Raw genomic sequence first — 10,612 nt, forward strand, 5'->3', positions numbered from 1 at the left:
TCCCAAGTCATACTCTGAGTTTTCAAAGGGCTTCTCACCATGAGCACAGAGTTTATCGGACGAGACAGGTCTGTTCCTGTCAATTCCCGCCTTAAAGTCTTCTCTTTGTGGCCCTTCTCAGTCGGACCCCAATCACCTTTTCCAGGTTTATGGCCCCCACATCTGACCTCATGAATCTTATTCTCCAAACTCAAAGACTTCTTCTTCCTCCAACACCCCTGTATCATCTTCTTCTTCTTCTTCTTTTTTTTTTTTCCCATTTATTTAACAGAGAGAGAGAGAGAGAGATCACAAACAGGCAGAGAAACAGGCCGGGGGCGGGGTAGGGGTGGTGGAAAGCAGGCTTCTTGCTGAGCAGAGTCCGATGTGGAGCTCCATCCCAGAACCCTGGGATCATGACCTGAGCCTAAGGCAGAGGCTTAACCCAATGAGCCACCCAGGCACCCCTCCCCAGTATTTTCTTTTTCTGAATCTCTGACATTGCCTCTGTGATGCTTTCTTTTCCTTGCCAGGCAGACTCCTACTGAGGCTTCAAAACCCAGCCTATGTGCTTTCTCCTCCAGGAAGACTTCCCTGATTTCCCAGGCAAGAAGTGTGTCACTATCTTCTTTAGGCTCTCACAGACCCTTAAGTTTTAGCACCCCACAAGTGGTATTAAATTGACCTACTTAGGGGTGCCTGGCTAGCTCAGTCAGTAGAACATGAGATTCTTGATCTTGGGGTTGTGAGTTTGAGCCCCACGTTGGGAACAGACATTACTTAAAAGTAAAAAAAATCTTAAAAAAAATAAAATAAAACTGACCTACTTATTGGTCTATCTTTTCCACTGAGCTCCTTTAGACCTAGGGATTGTGTCTCTGGTCTCTTTTCCTCTGTGCCTAGATGGTGACGGGCACACAGCAGGGCCCCCCCCCCCCCACGGAATGTCACGGAAACAAATGAATCAGTGGGTTGAGTGTCTGAACTATATTTAACTGTGTATTTCACTTAGATAATAATAGGAAGATCTCTTATATTTTCTAAAAAAATAATTAAAAAAAAATTAACCTTGAACTTGCTACTCCCTGCAAAAAGAGTAAACTTGTAGATTTGCACAGGACTTACAGTCTTGCCCTATTCATTAAGAGTGTTTCTGTTCTTCCGAGGTACGGCCTCAGACCCACCACGTCCCTGTCGTTGTGCAGCCACAAGTGTGTGAAGGTGGTCAGGGATACATGGGGACGCACCAGGCTCACGGGCTCTGCAGGATCAACTTTCTTCCCGGTAGAGGGCTCTGAGCTGTCACAGTGTGGGGTCCTCCAGCTCTGTTCCTAAAGGAGCCCATGGCTTTGGCATCACAGTGCCAAGACCCCAGAACGAAGCCGAGGAGAAGCCCCGAATGTCTCCCCATCAAGGGCATCTGTGGGAGGAGCTCCGTTCATTTCCACCGCACCGTGCAGTACCCGGCAAAGCCGAGCTTTGTAAACACAGCCTGGGCATTCCCTGGTGGGGGTTTGCAACAAGAGGGACAGGAAAAAAGCCTCTTGAAAGGTTTTGTTTGAGCAAAAGACCATCACAAAGCCGCCCCCTTTCCTTTTCACCTGAAAACCCATCCAGACATGGCTGACGGAAACGTGGCCATGTGGATGAGCGCACCCACTCACTCATTCCTCGCCCCGTCGTGTGTTTGCCTCCTCATCCACCCCCCCAACCCACCCACACAAATGCTCACTCATGCCACAAACACTGTAGCCCCAGCCACCCCAAGGCCATGCCAGAGTCCCCAAGATAGAGATAAACAAGGCAGAGTGTCGCCTCTGGGACCCTCCCCTGCAGGGGGATGGCCCAAAGGAGAAACCGGCCATTTAAAACGATGTGGCGAATTCTCTTCCTCCTAGAATCAGCTTAGGTGCTCCGGCTCTCGGAAGCCCTCCGTGAAAGCCCAGCCCTGACAAGTCACACTCTGACACAGAAGGGATGAGAAGAAGCGAGGGGAGCAGCGGGGAGCAGCGACATCTGCATTTATCTTGTCTGTAGACGGGCCTCTAAATTTCTCCAGGTCTCCCCTCCTACGTAAGGTGATGACTACATAGCTCCAGGGCTGTTGCAGAAGTCGGGGGGGTGGGGTGTGCACAGAAACACTCAGTGGCCACGTCTACACTGTGGGAGTCCTTGGTGCCTGCTAAGTGGTTGACTGCGGGGTGAAGTGTTCCTCTGTCGTCCCCAGCACAGAGTGCCTGAACCCTCACCCTTAGCGCACCGAACATTCTGGCATCAGGGCTGTGTTGCACCCATCCTTCAGTCCCTAAGCACCCCTACATTCAGAGCATGATAAATGGTAACAGGATGGACCCCTGTGGGAAAAGCTATTTTTTTTAAAAAAGATTTTATTTATTTGAGAGAGAGAGAGAACATAGGAGCAGGGGGAGAAGCAGGAGGAGCCTGATGCGGGGCTCAGTCCCAGGACCCCAAGATCACCACCTGAGCCAAAGTCAGATGCTTAACCGACGGAGCCACCCAGGCCTTCCAGGAAGAGCTGGTGTTAAATGACTAACCAGGGGCGCCTGGGTGGCTCAGTGGGTTGGGCCGCTGCCTTCGGCTCAGGTCATGATCTCAGGGTGCTGGGATCGAGTCCCGCATCGGGCTCTGTGCTCAGCAGGGAGCCTGCTTCCTCCTCTCTCTCTCTCTCTCTCTGCCTACTTGTGATCTCTCTCTGTCGAATAAATAAAATCTTTAAAAAAAAATGACTAACCAAAGAGACAAGGGGCTATAGATATTTACATTTACATATATCCCCACAGCTACTAAATCACTTTGTAAGGGGATGATCTAGTGAGTTCAGAAACTTTCTTTTCTAGTCTAAGAACAAGCTAGTGTGGCTAAAGGGAAGTCCTGGGGCCCAATGACCTTGTAAAGGTAGAAAATTGACCCATGAGCACCTAAGGATGTCAGACCTGCTCATCCCCAGAGATCCCCGACCCCTAGGCTGACACTCGGTGCTATCAGAGCTCCCTCCCTGGGCTCCTGCACAGAGAAGTTCTATTAAAAAAAAAAAATGTATTTATTTGCCAGAGAGAAAGAAAACAGGAGGAGGAGCTATAGTGAGAGAGGGAGAAACAGGTTTCCCACTGAGCAGGGAGTCTGACTTGGAGCTTGATCCCAGGACCCTGGGATCATGACCCAAACCCAAGGCAGATGTTCAGTGGACTGAGCCACCCAGGTGCCCCTGCCGGGAGATGTTCTAAATGGTGCTGGAAACCATGCAGTTCGCAAACAGGAGGGCCAAATTCAGACCTGAGCCAGATCTACTGTTGCCAGTGTAAGCCCAGTCCCGGGGCTCAGTGTGGGCCTCAACAGTGGGCAGGTCCCTGGGCTGCCTGGCCATCAAACAGAGCCCCTCCTGAGCGGCTAGTGTTGAGCACACCAGTGGGGGGGACACCATGCCAGGTGGCGTAAATATGCCTATGACTTCTCCAATTGATATTGGACTCACTGACTTAACTGTGGTTTAAACTAAATTGCAGGGGCACCTGGGTGGCTCAGTGGGTTAAAGCCTCTGCCTTTGGCTCAGGTTATGATCCCAGGGTCCTCAGATCGAGCCCTGCATCGGGCTCTTTGCTCAGTGATGAGGCTGCTTCCCCCTCTCTCTCTGTCTGCCTCTCTGCCTGCTTGTGATCTCTCCCTCTGTCAAATAAATAAATAAAATCTAAAAATAAAATAAATTTTAATTTCTTAATTCACTACCTACTTTGTGCCAGGCACTTAATTAACACCATTCTGAAATTACATTGTTCCATAAAATCAGTTGTGTTCCCACTGTGTCCAGCATTGTGTAGACACGGGCAGTTCATAGATAAAGAATGTGAAACCCGTCATCTAAAGGAATTCATTGCCTAGTGGCAGAAACTGACAAGCCCATGGTGGGTTACAGGAGCAGAGGACGTGGAGCTGCCGGCAGCATGGGGTGCTAGGGTCGAAGAACCCAAGATGCTCAGAAAGCCCAAGCGACTTGCCTACAGCAGCTCCAGAGCAAGGAAGAAGGTTAGGTTGCCATTAGGCGTTTCTCCTGAGGCCTGGAAACAATCCACCCAGGGCCTCATTCTGACCATGAGTTTTGCTGAAAGCGAAGGGGGACCACTGCACCACCGCCCAGTGCACTCCCAGCAAACATCAGACCAAGCAGAACAGAATACAGTTCAACCTTTCAATTATTAATGGAGTCCAGTCCTAGGAGCCAGACATTGTGCTACATAAACTTGTTTTAGATCTCATTATTATTGTTCCCAAACTGTTCAAACACTGGATTTTGATTGATGTGTGTGGTTTGGATATAATGTTGCAAAAGGCTATTTGCCACAATGTTACTATTGGTTAAGGGGAGGGTGGTAAGGGGTGAATGCAGGGGTTCTCTAACCCTGCCTCACTTACAACAATACACTTTTATTACTTTTATAATTTAAGCTATTTTAATGAGAAATATTTTTTTTTAACAAGTAAAAGCCACTTCCAAATGGTGTATTTGCCTCTTTGTATCAATTCCATACATTTACCTTATATACTCAGTCTGGAAATTTGGGTAAGGGCATGAGCTTTCCACTAACATATGGGTTCGGATCCCAATTCTGCTGCAGCTGACCCATCGCGGGACTGTCCAAAGCCTCGGTTTGTCCGTCCGCACAGCAGGGAAGAGCAGAGCTAAATTCGCAGCAATAAACAATGTAAGAAAGCCAAACACCCAGTCTGGCACCCGTTGGCCCTCAATCTCAGATAGGCTCAGGATCACATTATTTTTGTTTTTACAGGGCTCAAAAAATGTCCTCAGAAATGGGATTTAAATTATGCTAAATAGCTCCAAAAACATGAAATAAGGACTGGCAAGTGAAAAGCAGTAAAGACAGCTCCCATTTCAATAAAAGAAAGACTTTTTCATCAGATATTCAACAAGGCATCGGAGGCTGCTCCGGTAAGTGATAACTCCTCTGCCCCTGAGGTGGACCAGGAGAAGGTGACCAAGTACCTGAGAGACGAGACATTGGAGGCAGTCATCAGATAAGGAGATTGGGCGACGTGGCTGGGATGCTTCTAGAACATTCTTTAAGTGAATGAGCCCTTAGAAGGAGAGATTTACCAGGTATCTGGCAAAGCCATACGCAGACACTCTGAATCCACAATCACAAACAAGTTTGCCATTGTTTTATTTTTAAATGACACATTCTTTTATTGTTTAGGTCAGTTTGCTTTTTCTTGTCTTTATGGACTCAGGAGCATACTGTCCCCAACAGCTTGGCTGCCAGGCATTCAAGGCCAGCGCCAATGTTCTCCAATCAGTAGCAATTACAGCAGAGGCTCTCCCTCGAGTTAGTTCCAACCAAAAGATGGTGTCAATTCCTCTTCTCCACAATATTTTATAATGAACCAAAGTTTAAATAAAAATTAAAATGATACTCTCATCTCTACCAGAACACAGCCAGAGTTAACTAGAAGGAGCCAGCTTCCAGGAACCGGGAGTATACTGTCTTAGGCACCTGGCCTCAGTCTCGGGCAGTGGGAGGGAGCTCAGCTCGCTGTGTCACAGAAGGATTCTGGCATCTTTGCAGCCACAACGCTGGCAGGTCCAACCTCCACACCTTCCCTGGGTATCCATCAAGACTTCCCGTATTTTGTACCATGATACTACCTGGCATTCAGCCTCTCATGAATGCTCAGTCCTGAGACCTCCTGAAAACATGAACATGCCCACCTCCTTTGACCCAGAAACCCTATTCCTTGGGAATAATCAGAGAATGTCACGGGAACACGTGGGAAATTGCATGCACGGAGAGGCTCACTGCCCTACCACTTGGGAATGTTTAGCTCACCCACTTGAAGGGATTTTAAGAAGCAATATAAAATGGTACCAACCCTGCCCAACATCCACATATGCACACACACACATATGTGTGCAAGCCCACACGTGCACGATGCAAAGTCCTGGCCAGGAAGACAGAGGGCCACTTCCTCTGTGTCCCGGCACCTCACGAGACCTGAGTTTGAGACCTGCCTCTCTCTGAATAGGAAGCAGGCAAGTCCCTCATGTCTTCCTGGACTCTGTTTCCTTATCTGTACAATGGGTAATTACACTTTTCCTCTTCTATCTATCTTGGTCTTCCTCAACTTTGCAGTTACGTTTGTCATGCCTCCTAACATACATCCAATTCTTTTTTTTTTTATTATTATTATGTTCAGTTATCCAACATATAGTACATCATTAGTTCTTGATGTCATGCTCAATGATTCATTAGTTACGTATAACGCCCAGTGCTCATCACAACAGGTATTCTGTTCTTGAGTAGTGGATTGGCTAACGACTTCGGGGACCTTTCCCACCTAAAAATGACTGTCGGCTCTTCTCATTTTCTATTTTCTGGTTCTCCTTGTAGGTCTGCATCCCAAACAATGTTCCATTCTGAGGACAAGTCCTCCCAGCCTGAGGAAAAGGGCCTTTGTTGAAGTAACAATGGACTTTGATCCCCCAGAAGTGGCTTTGAATCCTGACTCCGCATCCCTTCTCTCCCTGTCCTCAGGTAAGTGGTTCAAAGCCTGGTCTTCCATTTCTTTGCTGATAGATCCTCGATAAGAATGGCACCTAGAGCACCCGCGTCCTGACGCCTAGTGACCGCACACACAGCCTGTGCTGGCCTTCAGCAGCAGAAGCAGCACTGAAGGAAGAGAGGAGGCAGGAGGGGACCAGCCAAGTTTTGAGGCTGGAGAGGAAGCCCTTAGTATCTCAAGCCGTATCTCAAGCCGTATCTCAAGCTGGGAAAAAGACTTTAAATGTCCACCAGGCCCAAGCATTCAAAGCTCAGCTCAGTCCTCTGCCAGCTATTTGGAATGGCCATCCAAGCTTGGTTGAAATACCTCCAGTATCGGGGGACCTTCTCCCCCAAGCATGAGTGGATCCCTTTGGTCCCTGCACAGCTCTCCCTCCTGCACTAGAATCCAGAGTCCAACAACACTGCCCTCACTAGGACCTCAGAGAGAGCAGGTCGGCTGCATCTGCTCCATGACATTCCTGCAGACCGCCGCGGCCACACAGCTACTGTCCTCCACACCCAATGACCTTTCTTGGGGTGGCAATTATCTTGCCATTTCAGTCGCGGCTTCCGCTCCCAGGAATCCTGCTTTCTCTCTACTTATCTGCACCCCTCTAGAATGGAATCAGAGGGGGACAGATAAGCCGACACATCGAGTGTGAACTAGCAAACTCCGGGGTCCAAGGAGGCCCTTGATGGTCACACAGACAACCATGGACCAGCGCAGAGGACACACCCCTCACTGAAGTGGGCGGCCGCGCAGACCTCATGCAAGGAAGAAGCTGTCCCGTCTTCTCATTTTTCAAGAGAAACCAAAGTTTACAGTTTGTACAAAAAGTCTGCTGAACAGCTTACTGGCAAGTAATGAAATCAGTTTTAAAACAACCTGTGAGGCGCCTGGGTGGCTCCGTTAAGCGTCTGCCTTCGGCTCAGGTTATGATCTCAGGGTCCTGGGATTAAGTCCAGCAGCCGGAATCCCTGCTCAGCGGGGAGCCTGATTCTCCCTTTCCCTCTGTCTACCGCTCTGCCTACTTGTGCTCTCTCTCAGCCAGATAAGTGAATAAAATCTTTAAGAAAAGATGAAATAAATAAAAAAATAGCACAACCCGGAAACATTAAAACTCTGGCTGAGTAAGTCCGTGATTTGCTTCTTGAGCCATTCTGAGATGCAGAGAAGCTTTTTCAAACACTGGGTGAAATTTGGAAGCACCAGGAAAACCACTTACAAAACCCTGTTCTGATTATTTTAAAAGCCCCCTGGAAAGAAACCCTTCCTAGCGTCCAGTCTCTTGCCTGCTATGAGAGCCCCGACAACCACAGAGCGACAATTTCCCAAAGTCATGGTCGGCCCCTCAGCAGCAGAGGGACAACGAAATCTAGGATGGGGTGCAGGTGCCACCTCTCTGGGGAGTTAAGGAGCACGGGCTTCTGAGACATGGTGTGTGCCTTCCGGAAGCCCTGCTCTTCCAGAAGCCTGCCTCCGCTCCCTTTCCATCACCTCCACTTGGCCGATGAGGACACTGGGGATCACTGGACAGTCTGTGAGCTCGGGCAGCCCCATAAAGCGGCAGGGTTAAGAGATCCTGTCCTTCACCCCCTCTTAGAGGCCTTGGACCACACCGAAGCCCTGGAATTTAGAACTTTCCTGAAACAGAGCAATTAACAAAGAAACTAGAAGGGGTCCCAAGGTTCCTCCCAAAGCCAGGGCGTCCTCACGGGCTGTCTGGGATTTTGCTGGCACTGTCAGTGAGAGCGACTGGGGGCTGGAATGGCCTGTGTAAGGACAGAGGGGACAGAGGCGCTTGTGCAGAAAGCTCTGGGGGGTGACCCAGTAGCGGGAGGAAGTTCCGTGGAGAGGGATGCAGCCCAGCGCTCCAGGACCGGCCCACAGGGCGGCCCCTTCTTCAGGGGATGCCCGGTAAGCCTGGCCGCTGGCATCTCGGAGTCTCCATGGGAGTGGGGAGAAGTGGGGACGCATGGTCTGATAACACCACTAATCCAACTTAAACTTCATCACCTGCGACCAGAACCTCTGGCCTGCTACACTGGAGGACGGGCAGAAAAAGGGGGCAAAAACAACCCCCCTCCTGGCCCTGGGGTTTGCTACCATTGAGAGAGGAGTAATAAACTGCTCAGAAGGAAAGAGATCTAAATTTAGGCTGAAAAGTCAAAGTTCCTTGAAAACAATGCAAAACTGAAGGTATGCTGTTCTCTCTTCTCCGCTGTTTCTCTTTTTCTTTCCTTTTCCCCTCCTTTCTGGCTTTTACTCCAAACTTCTTACTGGAAGGTTGAAAGAGGCTGGGAGATCTCAACAACTTTGAGAAGTAGCAACTTGGAAAGACGCCCCTGTCTCTGACACACCCCAGTCATTCCTGGGCTCCTGCCTTCCCAGCGGCTCACCTAAAGTCAGACAGGCAGCTCCTTACGGACTGCTTCCTTTCACTCTGAAGTTCCCAAAGCAGAGACCTGTGAGCTCAGGACGGAGGTCCCTCCGCAGTTCAAGCCCCAGAAGGACACCGCTCAGTCTGGAGAGCGCCGTCTGTGCAGCTCCAGGCACTCAGGCCTCCCCCATCCTCACTCAGGGCAGACGGGCCCAAGCCTGAAGCCCCGTCACCTCCACAGCCTCCAGAGAAGAGACCCCGGCCTTACCTGGCAAGGGAGAAGCTCGAAGGGGTAGCAGCTCCAGCTGCAGTCCAGGGCGGGGATCCCGCAGAAGCAGTGTCAGGAGAAGCAGCCAGCCCCAGGCAGCCCCCTCCTGCGGGGAGGGGGTCACCGGCCAGCAAAAGCGCTCACCTTCCCCCGCCCCCAAATTTTTTTTTGCAATTTCAATCTGCAAACAAAACTTGGATAAGCTTCCCCCAGGCCAGGGGTCCCGAGAAAGAGCTAGTTTTAAAACCAGTAACTACAGAAATACCGTAGAAAGGTAAGTCTCCCAACTTGGAAAATAAAACAGAAAGTGCTGGAGAAACACAAACATAAGGAAAGGGGAGACAGGTCCTCCCGGAGAGCAGCAGCGGCGCAGGCAGCCCAGCTGCTGCTCAGGAACAAAGCTGCTCGGTCCCCCCAGGGGCAAAGTGGCCCGGGCAGCGGGAGCCCCCAGCTCGGAGCCAGGAGGGCGGAGCCGGCGGTGGGCGGGCCCGCAAGGAGGGCCGGCGGGAGGGGCAGCGGCGCCGGGAGGGCCGAGGTCTGTGCCCTGGGGGGCGGGAGCCAAGCGGGCTGGAGGGTGCGCCCCTGCGGGAAGAGGCAGCGGCAGCTTGGCTTCCAGGCAGTGGAGAGGCCGCCCTAGGAAGCCCGGGACAGGGGCTGACACTCCCTGTCCAGTTATAGACCGCACCGGATATTTTGGTCCCTTCTACAGCTCGGTCTGAAATAGCCCCCCTCCCCGCCCCCCGCGGGCAGCAGCTGCAGGCCAGTTTGGAAAGTTTAGAGGGGTAAGGGGTTGGGGATGACTTTGCCATTTGTCCTGCAAGGAGGGACCGGACAAGTCCCAGCACCTAGCTGCCTCTTTCTACAGGTGGCCCCGTTTGCGGCTCTCCCTGCGTCCTGGGGGAGGGGTGGATCCAGGCCCTTATTAGTAGATGAGGAACTGGAAGGCCTGGAGAGCTGCTGTCACCTGCCGGGGTCTCTCAGAAGAGGGGGGCCGGGAGCCAGGTAGGTCTAAGGAGAAGTGAGCAAAGATTTCAAACTAGAGTCAGCATTACTAAGAGTCAGAAGGATATTGAGGCAGGACCCACGCACCTCCCCTGTATCAATTCCTGAAACACCATGAACTCCGGGCTTGGGTCAGTTGCCCGTCCAGCACCTTCCCGGAGGCATCCTTCTAGGCTGGACCAGAAGAGAGATAATAGAACACCTGTTGTTTAATAGCCAATCCCGCATCCCATAGTTGGACTCTGTTTTTGCAGGATTTGCCTTTCTGCGCTCGCGCTCCTCCTGGGAGCACACGTTCAGTTTCAGTGGACCGGGTCTCTGGGGTGGAAGACAAACAGTTTTGCTTTACCGCCTCTTCTTCTTAAGCCCCAGAACACTCCTGCCTCCTTTTCTGGGGCTTCCCAACCCCC

General features: G+C 51.0%; 1 protein-coding gene across 1 annotated transcript in view; it reads right to left on the minus strand.

Annotated features, from left to right (window-relative positions):
• The window catches only part of COL22A1 (collagen type XXII alpha 1 chain), a 234,856-nt gene extending 225,212 nt beyond the window's left edge, over positions 1-9,644 (minus strand). Inside the window, exon 1 of the mRNA XM_032316558.1 lies at positions 9,201-9,644. The gene's annotated coding sequence lies outside the window, so the exon portion shown is untranslated. The remainder of the gene's footprint in view (positions 1-9,200) is intronic.
• Between the last annotated feature and the right edge of the window lie 968 nt (positions 9,645-10,612).

This window comes from Mustela erminea, chromosome 16 (genome assembly GCF_009829155.1).
Source record: "Mustela erminea isolate mMusErm1 chromosome 16, mMusErm1.Pri, whole genome shotgun sequence".
Lineage (NCBI taxonomy): Eukaryota > Metazoa > Chordata > Mammalia > Carnivora > Mustelidae > Mustela > Mustela erminea.